The sequence below is a fragment of the Hyalella azteca genome, unplaced genomic scaffold, assembly GCF_000764305.2.
Source record: "Hyalella azteca isolate HAZT.00-mixed unplaced genomic scaffold, Hazt_2.0.2 contig14626, whole genome shotgun sequence".
NCBI lineage: Eukaryota > Metazoa > Arthropoda > Malacostraca > Amphipoda > Hyalellidae > Hyalella > Hyalella azteca.
The window spans coordinates 20,135-35,050 of NW_025944504.1; the positions used below are offsets into that span (position 1 = coordinate 20,135).

The 14,916-nt window shown below is 36.9% G+C and overlaps 1 long non-coding RNA gene across 1 annotated transcript; it reads right to left on the minus strand.

Moving 5' to 3' along the window:
- Positions 1-6,271: 6,271 nt before the first annotated feature.
- LOC108675750 lies at positions 6,272-8,357 on the minus strand. The gene is made up of 3 exons (XR_001931130.2): positions 8,275-8,357; positions 7,264-7,369; positions 6,272-6,350 (listed from the first exon to the last, which is right to left on the minus strand). It is a non-coding gene; the product is annotated as an uncharacterized LOC108675750 (long non-coding RNA).
- Between the last annotated feature and the right edge of the window lie 6,559 nt (positions 8,358-14,916).

Below are 14,916 nucleotides of genomic sequence, written 5' to 3' on the forward strand. Positions count from 1 at the left end.
ACAGCTTCGAATCACCGACATGTGGAACAGCCTCCCCGATGACATCGTTGGCGCTCCAAGTATGAACGCGTTCAAGAACAGACTAGATAAAGCTATGGAAAAATATATGTTCAGATTTGAAATGCCTAGCACCTTATCGAACTCGGTGGACGTCTAGTAGCTACTTCAAACTATTGTCAGTTATGAAAAGATCCGGTCAAATGACACGATTCTCGCCATTTCCGCCCGTCCGTCCGTTTGTCTGTCCGTCCGTGATTTCACGTTTTCGTCGACGAGAAAATGCGCTCTCTGTCACTCAGTGCAGTGAGTACTGAGTTATATTTTTTGTCTAGGCGTGATGCTGGCGCCCCCGGTGTTGGTGCTGATGGTGTACATGGTGCTGGTGGTGCAGTGCCAAGTATCACAGCTATGGAGCACCAACGCCCCAGAGTTGGTGCTCGTTCCTCCCTCGTCGGTGTTCCTGAGCAACGGCAGCGACCTCGTCCTGCGCTGCGCTGCCATCGGCAAACCTCGTCCTCGTCTAGAGTGGCTCGACTCCAGCGGAGCCCTCGTCACGGCGGTGCCCGGCGTGCGATGCGTACAGAAAATTACGCAAATTGCACATTTCAAATAGTATACTATAAGCTTTATACATATATAACTAAATACATAACTACTAAATATAGTATACTACTATGTTTAGTAATATACCATAATAGTAGTTATATACATAATACTATAATAGTATTCATGTACACGTATTGTTACGACGAATTTCCTGTGCATTCTACCTCCACAGTACATTTTTGTGGACAAATTCACCCAGAAACTTTTACCAAAGTGATATTCCTGGAAATTTTCTCCTATCTCAGTGATGGGGTAATGTGCGCACTGTGAATTACTAACTCTCATTATTACATACCAATAATCAACTATTTGCTTTTATTATTCTCTTTTGAAACTTTCTTCAATTTCACATCCGACACATTAATGCGGAAACGGTACTCCCGCAGCATTAGAATGTCCACGAGGATGCAAGCTTTGAAACGATCTGCCGTCTGATTTGTTGCAATACCCATTAGACATCCCATGCATTGCTAGCCAATTTGGCTCATGTGTTACTTTATTCGGATTTGTATTTTTCGCTATAAATCGAGTTCTCGGGCTAAAATCCAAACATGACCAATGCAGTTTGCGGAAGACTACCTTGCAACACCATCTTGAGGCTACGACAAACCCCATAAAGTTCGAAACCCGCAGCTAGTGTTCGAAACCCACAGTATTCTGAACCCGTAGTGTTCGAAACCCACAGTATTCTGAACCCGCAGTGTTCGAAACCCACAGTATTCTGAACCCGCCGTGTTCGAAACCCACAGTATTCTGAACCCGTAGTGTTCGAAACCCACAGTATTCTGAACCCGTAGTGTTCGAAACCCACAGTATTCTGAACCCGCAGTGTTCGAAACCCAAAGTGTTCGAAACCCACAGTATTCTGAACCCGCCGTGTTCGAAACCCAGTTTTCGGAACCTCGTAATAGTCCTAATATGAATAATAATTAATGAGGAGAACCCTGATGAGCTCAGAAGCTTTGTAGGTATGCGATTTAATTGAAACTCGATGGTCCTCACGGACCGCTGTGGGGCCAACCAAGCGCCCAGGGAACTGAATGACCCAGCTACACCACAGACTGCGTGGTCACTCAATAGTTCCTTCGTTATTATCGCTCGTGGATTCATTATACTACAGAAAAATCAAAGATGAAATGAAACATCGCATACCAAGTACAGTATACAATCACGAGGAGGTATCTTATAACATGTAACCCCGCCTTTGTTCCCCGCGATGTCGCATGGTACGGTAAATAAAAATAGACTTTTATATCCCGAGGATTTCGGATGCCGAGTCCGAGCAGTCGGTCCCAAGCCTTGTAGTTTGCAACGACTAAGCCAAGGTCCCAAGCAATACTCCACTGCTTGAAGCTAAGCTCAGTCGCGATTGAAGTGTGAATTTTTTCTTTGCGTTTCCAGTTTGCCGTCGTGAAGTTAGTGGCCACCGATATGCCTGCCTAGATTTGAAACTGGCCAGTACACATGAAATAATTAATGGGACAGGTTGTCTAAATAGTGACCCACTTCTACCTGTCGCCTTGGTATGCCCTTTTTCCCAGCCAAACTGGTTCTGAATGACCCACTTCTTAATATTGGTATAATTGGCAGTGAAATATGCCAAAGAAGCATTGCAATTTAGACAAAATCTCGCACATTTCTCCAAGTGCATCGCAGCTTTCCCTCAACGCTGCATTAGTTGCGATTTCACACGGCGTATTGGCGCGTATTTCAGACGGCGTATTGGCGCGTATTTCAGACGGCGTATTAGCGCGTATTTCAGACGGCGTCTTGGCGCGTATTTAAGACGGCGTATTGGCGCATATTTCAGACGGCATATTGGCGCGTATTTCAGACGGCGTATTGGCGCATATTTCAGACGGCGTATTAGCGCGTATTTCAGACTGCGTCTTAGCGCGTATTTCAGACGGCGCATTGGCGCGTATTTCAGACGGCGTATTGGCGCGTATTTCAGACGGCGTATTAGCGCGTATTTCAGACGGCGTATTGGCGCGTATGCAGATGAGCTAATCCAGCGATTGTCGTGTGTAAGCCAGCGCCTTGTAAGCTCTTGTTTAATTGGCGCCTGAGAGGAGAATTCCATTCCATTGGTGTGACCTGAGAAGGCTCCTAGTGTGAAATGAGCAATCTTGTATTAAAATTAAATCAAGCTAATAAGAAGAAAGCGTTGTGCTACAGGAAAATTAGACAATACTTGAAAAGAAGCTTTAAGTTTTTGAAGCAGGTTATGTGTTACTTGAAACGCGTAGAAGAGGCGTTATGATAGTGGGAAATAAAAAATAGGCTTTGTGTTTTTGGTTCCTAAGAAAATAACCTGGTTTACGCTAATGGTGGTTTAACGGCTGTGAAATGTGTTTTCTGGACTGATTTTTGGATAACTATGAAACCTAATTTCAGTTAATCTAGTGACAGTCTGGCCGCTTATTGTCGTTTCTCATTACGCCTTTGTCTCAACTATATCTTACATTAGGTAAACTAGAGCACTGCATCTATAGTATCCTACATCTCTTACAATGCGATGTTATAGAATGCGCTGCAGGTGATGGAGGATACTGATGGCTCTATTGTTCCTTAGTGGCATCGACGATGGATGCATATATATGTCGCTTATTGAGTTTGTCTTGTGTTAGCCTTATCTTATTTTCATCTTATATTTATGTGGATTTATTAACATGATGTTAAGGTGTATGTCTCATGTTGATGTGTATGCCTCATGTTTATGTGGACGTTTCATGTTAATGTTTGTCTCAAGTTTACATAGGCATACCATGTGTCTCAATATAGCTGCAGATGGGCATTAGGATGGCACCTTAAGAAGTTAACTGCTCAGTCCTCAAGCCTCCAAGTTCAAACTATTGTGTCTCCGCTTGACCGTAGCGCCTGAGAATGCGAGATCGTTGAGTTTCAAGTGTTACTTTACGTCACGTCGTTTAGTGAAGTTTAATGCATTGTAAACAACTAATTTCGCGAACAACTAACCTCGCGTTAAACGCTAGGCTCCTTTGTGTAGGGAGCGCCCGCGCCTATGATCCACACTTAAGTTTATTACCTACGAACCATTTGCGAGGGAAGGCCCATAACCATTCCTAAGCCCTCGAAACCCCTCTTCTAGCAGTTAATTCTAGGGTTAATATGCATAACGTAGTCAATGTGCTGATTGTAAGGTGCAGTCAGGGGGCCGATTGCAAAACGCGTTGCACACTTCGGTAAGTGAAATATTGTAGCTAAAGCCAATATTAAATCTTGAATTGCTTTAAATACTTTATTTTTTACCGTCCTTGAAATAGCTTGCGAAGACTCGAGTCTTGTCACGTAATTAATCATCGATGAAGTACTTTAGGTATAATCATATATTATGCGGGTAGTTGAAAATGGTGCTGCAGTTCATACACGTCCTCTAGATCCACCCACATTATTTCTATCACTGCTCTTATCACTAATGACGGTTGGGCTCTGGCAAAACGAACATTCGTTTCTACGTTCGGAAAACGGGCTGGAGTTCCCCATATCGCGTGTTGGATAAGTAGCAGACTATTTATTATTCCTCGCACCTACATCATACAAAAAATTTTCTGTCGATGTGAAACATGGCCGCGTTTGGCTGAACCGTTATTTACATGGAAATGAAATGGATTAATGAGCTATGTTGTCAACCTCATGAAAATGTTGATCGTTGTATTTTGAGGCCATCACTGTGAAAAATAGAATAATAAATTGATTATATTGTCCGAAAATGAGATCTACTATTTTACCCTCAGCACGATAAGCTAGAGGAATCAGCACTGATACGTACTTTTGGCGGAAAGAGCTGGTTTAGTATGACACATACAGGGGCTATAATTGCGACGTTATTCGGACAACGTTTCACTCATTTCTCTCAGTGCATGTCAATCTTCCTCTAGGATTGCGATGTTTTGGTCTAAATTTTTATCCTGCCTTAAGGAGCGATTATCTGAGATAAATAATGTACATTTTATGTAATTGTTAATTGTGAGATTTTCTTTTCTATTTATTATTTGCGCCGAGTTTATGAGTTTATTTTTAGTCTAAACGCCGCTTTGCTTACGAGGATTTCTACAATTAATTTCCATGCTCGACATTGGACATTCCACTCCTTTTCAACACTCCCCACATTTTCAACACTCCCCGCATTTTCAACACTCCCCACATTTTCAACACTCCACTCCTTTTCAACACTCCCCGCATTTTCAACACTCCCCGCATTTTCAACACTCCCCACATTTTCAACACTCCACTCCTCTTCAACACTTCCCGCATTTTCAACACTCCTCCTAATTCTTTGGTGGAGTGTTGCAACTTTTCATTGTAATGACGGTTGTAATGATGACGTCTCATCATGAAGTGAATCATGCAGCATTAACATCATCTCACCATCCCTTGATTCCTTCATCTCTTAATCCTTTCATCCCATCATCTTGTCATACTTTCATCCCATCATCTATATATTTTTAGCGTGTGTCGTCATTGTTTACAATTAATATGCTAATACTGAATAGCATGTGCCCTATAAAATTATTGTAGTTAATATAGTGAATAGTACGTGTCATTACCGATACAATCATAGTATATATTAAAGTGATTTGTACCTATCAATACTGAATACGTTAATTGTATTTATTATAGTGACTTTTGCATGTAATTACTCGATACAATTTTTTGTTTATTATACAGAAAAGCATATACCATTATCTGATACAATAATTGTATTTATTACCGTGAATAGTAGGCATCATTATCCGATAATAACATTTTATTTATTATACTGAATAGTAGGCATCATTATCCGATAAAATTAAAGTGTTTATTATACTGAATAGTAGGTATCATTATCCGATGAAATTAAAGTGTTTATTATACTGAATAGTAGGTATCGTTATCCGATGAAATTAAAGTGTTTATTATACTGAATAGTAGGTATCGTTATCCGATGAAATTAAAGTGTTTATTATGATTGTCGGACACAACAGAATTTATTCAAGTGAAGGCAGGTCTGCGTAGACGCAGTCGCCGCCCTGCGTCGTGGGCTGGAACTTGGTGATGTCGATGCCGTTGTCGGTGAACACTTGCAGAGCATCGTTCTGTTCATAAATTATTATATCATATTGTGCACGATATTTAATTTTTCGAATTATTTGAAAGATTAATAGAATCTAGTCAATATTTTCATTGGAAAAGCATATTTTTTGCAAATTTCAAATTTTCCCATGTATGATGCAGCTGCTATTGCACTGCAGGTCGTGCAGCTGTTATAACTACTATCCCAACACCCCCACCCCCTGTCTCTTATACNTTTCCTAATCATTATGCTTTCTATACAGTTTAATTATGATATTTCGTAATAGTTATGCTTTCTTTGCAGTTTGATTAATATCTTTCGCCATTATTATGCTTTTTTTGCAAATTAATTACAATTTTTCGTTATTATTATGTTTTCTTTACAAAATAACCACAATATTTTATAATTATGCGTATAAAACTGTGTAATAACAATATTTTGTAATCAATATGCTTACTCCACTATATATCTTATTGACTATCGGCAGATTTCATTAGGCGTTACTCACTTCGCTGTGTATTTTATTAAATTTTATTTTAATTAAGCACACACAACTTTGTTACCATTCAAAGATTTACCCACAGAGGTATCCGTAGTCGCCGGTGACACATTCCAGGCCGGCTGCATGTGTCGGGAAACGTCTGTTCTCGTACCACCGGCCGAGATACTGCGTGTAAACTTGGTGTTAATGGGTGTATTATTTGATGTATTGTATCGGGGTTATATCAAGTTAACTCAATTTGAATATATAGCAGAGAATAAATTTTATACTCGAATTCGTAGCTCTGGTAAACTACTGTCAACACCCAAACAAAATTTGGGTTCCACCTAGGCTTGTGCTCAGGAGTCGCTACACTCGGCACAGATATTTTCTGGTCCTGCTTGGCCATCCGATCGAATTCAGCTTCTGGTTAGACTCTTCTTTCCGACTCTATAGTGCCTTGTGGGTATATGACCCCTATAACACAATTTAGAGTCCCACAGCTTCTGGTAATCCAAATTAGAAGCTGCGGCGACTGTAAATTTTCACTGGGATGAGGGTTGACCGAAGCCTGGTCATACCGAGCATCCCTTATATGATGCACACTTATATTGCTTGCACATCACTTATATGATGGCTTTTAACTTGTACAGTGAATATTTGTAGATTATTATTAATATATTAGCATTGAAATCAGAGTAACACGCGCGACGACAGTAAAAATTTAAAGCAAGCTTTGATCTTTTACTGCTACCCATACCACGATGCCGGGACCTAGTGAGACAACTGTGATGTAGCAGAAGATAGGGAGCAGTGATGTAATAAGTCAAGAGTTTACAGTGGTGTTATAAGTAATAAAGCAACCATGATGAAATGTGTAGTGCATAATTAGTTGTGTTGTGCATTTATATTTATTTCAAATTCGTTCAATAAGATTTACATTTCGGTAAATTTTCGAATGGCGTTTAAATTGTATCCACTATATCTCCCTCTAGTATCCGATGATCATTGGACGTGTGATTACATGTTAGAATCATTCGACATTTTTAAATGCCCTTGCATAAATAATTAATGTATTAAATCAAAATCTTTCACTCACGGGCTCCACTTCGAAGGTCTGCATATTAGTGAAGTCGGGGCACAGACCGAGCTCAATGTCTGCCAAGGCTATGTTCACCAACAGCAGAAGCAGCAGCGAAAACCGACTGTATAGGGATATGTTATATGAAGAATATTGAGATATATTTCAGCCTACATTATCATTTAGCTGCAAATATTGCTCGCTCGTTCAGAAAAATAATAGTTTATATTGTCCATATTGTGATACTCTTTTTCTTGACTCACAGCCCGAGCAGAGACTGTATATTTAGCACTGATACGCTCTTTTGCCGGGCCAAACTTGGTGAGCATGGCCTGCACAAGGGCTAAAAACGTGTCGCTATTTGGATAAAGTTTTTTTTTGTGGCTGCGTTATTTTTTGGTTTTGTTGCGAAAACCAAAAAAAAAACCTTTTTCATCTTGCGACTGTACGTGCTCTTAGAATTGCACCTGGGTTATTTGAGAGACCATCTGACCTAGTCAGATCTGTGAACCTCAGCCATGATCAATTCTTCTGTCATAGCTACGAAAGGATGATTCACAAAAAGGGACTTAGGTGGGTCAAATTAATATTACGAAAATATCATAAAATACATATAATGATCGAAACCCCTAATATAAAAGAGCAATCGTACAAGATATAAAACGGCTTGATTGAACCTTGAAAATCAGAGTCGAGACGAGTTAATACTTCAAATCGACACGTAAAGTTTAAAAGAAGACGATATAAAATATGGGTGGCTGCATGTCATCGATCTCCCCTATTTTGATTCCTTAAATATCGCAATACAAAAAAATTTAAACTTTCATTCGAACTTGGGAGATTATGATATTTTATTATAAATATAATTTCATGCTCTATATATTATGTACGTGACATTATTGCTAAGGCGGGTATGACCTTACACAGTACGTATTTGCAGTCATTACTCTTACTTGCAGTCATTACTCTTACTTGCAGTCATTACTCTTACTTGCAGTCATTACTCTTACTTGCAGCCATTACTCTTACTTCATTTTGAAGAACAATGCTGTAAGCTTCCCCGTATCTGTTAGTCGTCAGGCGGCTAGCGATGCATTGGTTATCCTGCAGCTTGAAGCCTTGAACGCGTCTTCGTTAACATCTGCTGTTCTCACGCCTCACGCGGCGACAGCGTGATGTGTAAATATCAAGGGCTGCTATGTAATGCAAAATTACGTATTTTAATTGTGCAACGTTGCAAATTAACCAGCGAAATGAAAAACTTTTTGTGGAATGGTAGAAATAATTGAATCGATGGTACCTACCATGTAAATGAAATTTTCTTTTACTTATTTAGTCGTTAAAGGGAGAATAGAACGCTGTTGTCCAGGTATCATTGCAGCATATCAGAATGTTGCGTAATACCTTCTTAATCTTGCTCATATTTTACTGATAAAATTTTTATTGCATCACATTTTCTAGCTAAAAACATCACGCTAGGTATACAGAACTATGTTTTTTACTTGAATATCTGCAACACAAATCTCTTTTGCATGTGGGAAGAGTAAAGTCATATTTTAATGTTATTAATAAAAATTTCAAATAATGATGTTAATTTATTTGTGAATATTTACATTTACTAACACAAATTTTTCGTTTTAGACGTGGAGTCAGTAATGTAGACATTCTATTTATCTCAGAACTTTAATTATACAATGTTTTGTGTTTTAATGGTTGGTTGAAAAATCAATCGTTTTCCGAAAAATATCCAAGCTAATTAGTAATGTCCAGCTCGGAGTGTTGCCCATCCCAATGTTGAGTGGATTGAATAGATTGAATCGTTCTAAATTAGAGCGACTCAGGTGTGAAATAATTAATGATTAGTCTCGGAGATTGCGACGAAAATGTTATAAAATCATAAAGAATTTTTCAGAAGCGTGATGACGGTAAAGCTTACACGGGAGAACCGAGTCGTTTACACAATCAATGGCTTTTGCAAGTCAAAGGAAAATGCGACTGTGCAATTTTCTTGCAACGGGAAGCCCTCTATAGTCAAGAGTAGGGCTCATTAAATGATAACAAATTTCTCGTTTGTGGCTCTGATGTATCTTTATGTCCGCTGTAGTCAAAATGCTATCTAATTTATTTATGCTTCTAAATAAAATTAGATTATGCTCCTAATTCACTATATTAATGTTATAATTGTTTGTTATAAGTTTTTATTGATAAAAATAAATTATACCTTCAAAATAAAAATTGATACGAATATAGCTAAGAAATTCAAATTCTGTAATTTTTGGCAGTATGGCAACTTATTCTATGTAACAATTCGTTTAGTATGTACCATATATTGAATCTATACCATAATAGATCCGTGTGTTATCTGTGGATTGTTGAAATTGAATTTTAGAAAATAATTTTGTACATCGCTATAAATCTGGTTTCATTCAGCTCGTATGTATGTATAAATAAATGCATTCGATGTGGAACTTGTGTCGGCCAAACGGAGCACCATCTCGAGAAAAACATCTTATTAGGCTTACTTCAACCGTTGGTGCATTACACACAATTTTGAAATAAACCTCAGAAAAATTCAATTTCATTACATTGATCTTTATATACTATATAATTATATACTTCAACGCGATGTGCCTGATGGATTAGTATACTTAATAATTTTCATTCATTACAGGATACATAATTCGATCCTGACCTACATATACGAATAAAAAGGCATAGACTTTGATATTGAATTTTCGACTGCGCAATTAAACGAACTATACCAAATAATTTTGACCTTATAATTAAACGGACGATACAAATAATTTTCTACTGCATAATTAAACAGACTATACAAATGATTTTCTATTGTATAATTAAGCGGACCATACCAAGTAATTTTCGACTGTGTAATTAAACGAACTATTTAGATATGTCATGGTATTTTGTTTATGGAAGCTAGTTTTGTTAATTAGTTCAATTATCGCAGATTGAACATCAATATTACCAAAAATGGGAAAAATGTATGCAGAACTTTATGAGCATCATTCATGCATTATTGTCCGAAACTCATCTGATATTTTTCGATCCTACAGTACGAATGTGGATTTACAGCTGTTGATATAAATCCATTATTATAAATTTTTAAAATTAATAATGTCGAATATTTGACATGAAATTCTGTTGCGATAAAATTTATAACAAATGACTTGTTAAAATAAGTTGGAGACATTCATGTCTAAATAAAGTGCATGCCAGAAGCCTGTTGAAATGTTTTTCACGTTAGCTTTTTAATCTGTGTATAAATGCCTAATACGAAAGATTTTTATTTTTACTTGCCTTATAGCATGACTTTTAAAGTGAAATAATCGCTACTAACCTTTCTGTTCTGATAATGATCTTAATAAACTAATCATCTCCTAAATTTTTGTTGACTTGCAATATTATATGTAATTCTGTTGAAAATAATTTTATCATAGCTCGTTTTTTTGGCAATATTTGTCACAATTTTCCAACGGGAAAGACGCCAGGCGTTCGTTTTAACTGAATTGTAAGACTTTAGAGGTTCGCTTTGGGTTTGTATTATCACTGAACGTCCCAAGACCAAGTTTGTTGTATCCGACTGCGGGACTTGACTGAGTAGGTTACGTTATTATTTTGATATGATTTATTGCATTTCTTTCCTCCATCTCTCTTTTATAGAGGGCTGATGCATCATTGAGCTTTGTTAAACTTGTCAAATATTTATTGAGCTATTTTCCCATACGTGTGTGTTTCCTAAAGATTAATCGCATACCTCAATATTAATGTCGCAGTAGAGTTGCCCGGCGTGACCGGGCCGAGCTATCAAACAGTCAGGGCCGAATTTTCGGCGGTTTTGTTAGTCAGAATAAATGGTTTTATGGCGCAGGACCAAAGTATTGAAGGTTGTGGTACTGCAAGCATCGAAGTTTCTTTCATTTTCGTTCAGTAAGCTTGCTGATAAGCATACGGCAGCAATTTATTTTATAGCTTCTTGTAGAAAAAGGATTAAAGTTGATGAAGTTAATAAAAAATTATTTCATAGCATGTAGCTGCTTTTCAGGAGCTATAGTAGAACTACAATGTAATGTCATACTAGCGTATTTAGACTGGATGCTAGCGAACATTCATATTAGGTCTAACGAACTTTATCATGCAGCATCCATAATGGCACCTCCACAATATGGATATTGGACACATTCAATCGCACTGATTATTTCTTTCGTCATCCATTTATTGAATATAATGAAAGAATTTTACATGAAAAATGTTATTAATTAACTGAGTTTCATTGGGAGGATCCGAATGTGAGAGCATGGAATAAACTAAAAATGACTTTACGAAAAATGAATTATGACAATTATTATCGAAGAAATATCCATACATTTAGCTTTTTTATTTTTTTTAATCACTCCGTTGATTTTTTAAGATGGATCACGTTTGAGTTGACGTTGAACATATAAGGCAGACATTTTCACGAATTTTTTTTCTTGCTCATTTTTTGTCATTTTGCATTAAAACTGGGGTGACAGGTTACAATGATGCACGAAGAATGCAACGAACGGAGGAATATGAAGCGTTAATGGCCATTGTGGCAGGTTTTAATGAAGCTTAAACGATCATTTATTGAAGTTCGATATCGCGTCGAATGTAACATGGCCACCGAGACTGAAAGGAACCTTCGAACGACAGCCGTTCAAAATGGCTTCAATTATTCGACCTTTCCAAACTTGAAGGTTTCTATTCCGATGCGAATATTTTTTACTAGACTGACCTCGAATGAGAAAGAAAAGATTGAATGGCTTCGAACTTTTCAGGGCGATTTGAGTGGCTAGAAGTTAAATGAGATTTTACGCACCTGAGAAACGGTCATGACATAAAGGCCTTCGATAATCGAGCCATCGGCTCCAAGATTTTTCTTATATCTCATTTGATTTTGGAATGAGCTGGGGCGAATGGAAACGCGAGAAGCCTGTCGGTAAAATCGAAGCTTCACGTGAGGATTGTTCGGGTGAATCGAATGAAATTTTGGCTCGCACCCAATGAAGTTTTTATGGAAAGGTTATTAATTAATATTATATATTTATCATTTATTATATTTTGAAGGTAGGCATGGTAATATGGATTCTCTGATTGGTTTCCTGTCGTGAATATGTATTCAAATTTCGTGCTTTCGTTTGTACTAATCAGAATTATTTTTCATGTAAAATTTTTCTTGTATTTTTCATGATTGACCGTAATTTGCTATGCGTTCATCATCTTGATAAAGTTTATACATATTTTATTTTATTAATTATGAATGCTAAACCTATTTATCCTACATCACCTTTGCGTGACTATAAGGGTGAAAGGAATGGCCTAATATTTCGTAACTACAGTAGTTCTATGGGCTTTTGCTTCATGTTCGTTGTAGTCTAAACGCTATCAAATTTATTTAGGCTTCTAAATAAATTATATTATGCTTCTAATTCACTAAATAAATGACCAGAGTTGTGCAGAAGAGATCGACTGAGCGGTAAACGGAGTAGATGAATACTGAAGAGTCAAGAGCTTGTTTTGATTTATCATGGTTGAATTACCACATAAAATTAATTAAGGGACAACGAACAGAATAATTCTTGATAATTTATTATAAGATTTAAAAGTTTATTTCAAGATATAAATTAAACTCAAGATGAACGATAGCAGAATTTGGTTCGGCAGTAGAAAATTTTAAAATAATGAAGGGACCAGAGGGACCACCCTGATTTCATGCGAGGTGCCTATGATTTAAAAAATAACTATGCGTTCATCATCTTGATAAAGTTTATACATATTTTATTTTATTAATTATGAATGCTAAACCTATTTATCCTACATCACCTTTGCGTGACTAAGGGAGAAAGGAATGGCCTAATATTTCGTAACTACAGTAGTTCTATGGGCTTCAGCTTCATGTTCGCTGTAGTCTAAATGCTATCAAATTTATTTAGGCTTCTAAATAAATTATATTATGCTTCTAATTCACTAAATTAATGACCAGAGTTGTGCAGAAGAGATCGACTGAGCGGTAAACGGAGTAGATGAATACTGAATAGTCAAGAGCTTGTTTTGATTTATCATGGTTGAATTACCACATAAAATTAATTAAGGGACAACGAACAGAATAATTCTTGATAATTTATTATAAGATTTAAAAGTTTATTTCAAGATATAAATTAAACTCAAGATGAACGATAGCAGAATTTGGTTCGGCAGTAGAAAATTTTAAAATAATGAAGGGACCAGAGGGACCACCCTGATTTCATGCGAGGTGCCTATGATTTAAAAAATATTAAGTAACAAATCATGCTCCTTAACCCACAGAAATAAAAATTTCGTAAACGTTTCGGATAGTTACTTATCTCGTTTTAAGTACGACCGACTTATTTCTAACGTGAACTCCCATTTTAGGAAACTTTCCTTAATAATTGACTAAAATGTTTAAAAAAATACTCCAGAGCGAACATTTGAAAACGTTCAGCAATTCCTGCTAGTGTTTATATAGCGACAATAATAAGCTGCTTGCTGGACCAGGCGCTAGTCTCCAGTTCTCATTCGCGTCTGCTTAGCACAATGGCTTGAACAGGAGGCGTTATGCGTGGGAATGCGCGCATTATGCTTGAAGCCAGCATTTATTTTTCATTAAATTAAACTCTCTGGCGCCATTTTGCGACGACGTCCTTACTAAGCATTTAGCCCTGACACTGCCAATAATATTATTGTCGTGCTGCTTAGGCAGTGTATTGGTAGAATATTATTAAACCAATAATATTAGGTCGTGCTGCTTCTCAAGGGCTAATGTCACGGGAATTTTTCACGCAATTCACGGTCGCAATAGAACCAAGTGTTTTCTTGGGTCCCGTACTTTCATTGTCCTTGTAAAATTGTCCTTATTTTCATTGTCCCTGAATATTTGTTAGTCGATGGTGTCCGTCGGAAATTCGAATTTGGTAGTAGAAACTGATATTTTATTATTATTTGAAAACTCAGATAGCTTACATCCTGGAATGGCTAACTTATTTATTGGTTATTATTTATTTTGAAGGAAATGCGAAAGGTCCCACTTTTGTATTATATGAAGGGTAAGTTAAACCCTTAACTATTCGTAGTGCTGGTAACTTATATCTTGGAAATCGTTTTGTCACTCTCATGACTGGAAGTATTTGCTGGTAAAAATTCAAAAGACAAAATTACACGAATTATATTTGAAATTATAGGTGCATGAATTTTAAACTTTTTTATATTTCTTACAAAATAAATACTAGCGACCATATTTATGCACTGGAAAATATGTGAGAAAAACGTATTGGATTGTGAACAGCACTTAAGCTTTATAGAACTCGACCTAAAATTTAGGGCACAAGACTCAACTATTCTGTCTGAAGTTGGGTTTTTTGGTTGAACTGGAAAAGTTGTTATTTATTAAGTTGAATAAGAAAAGTTGTTATTTATTAGGTTGTAAAAGAAAAGTTTGGTTATTTATTAGGTTGAATAGGAAAAGCTGGGTTATTTATTAGGTTGAACAAGAAAAGTTGGGTTAAATATTGGGTTGAACAAGAAAAGTTGGGTTATACATCAGGATGAACAAGAAAAGTTGGGTTATATATCAGGATGAACAAGAAAAGTTGGGTTAAATATTGGGTTGAACAA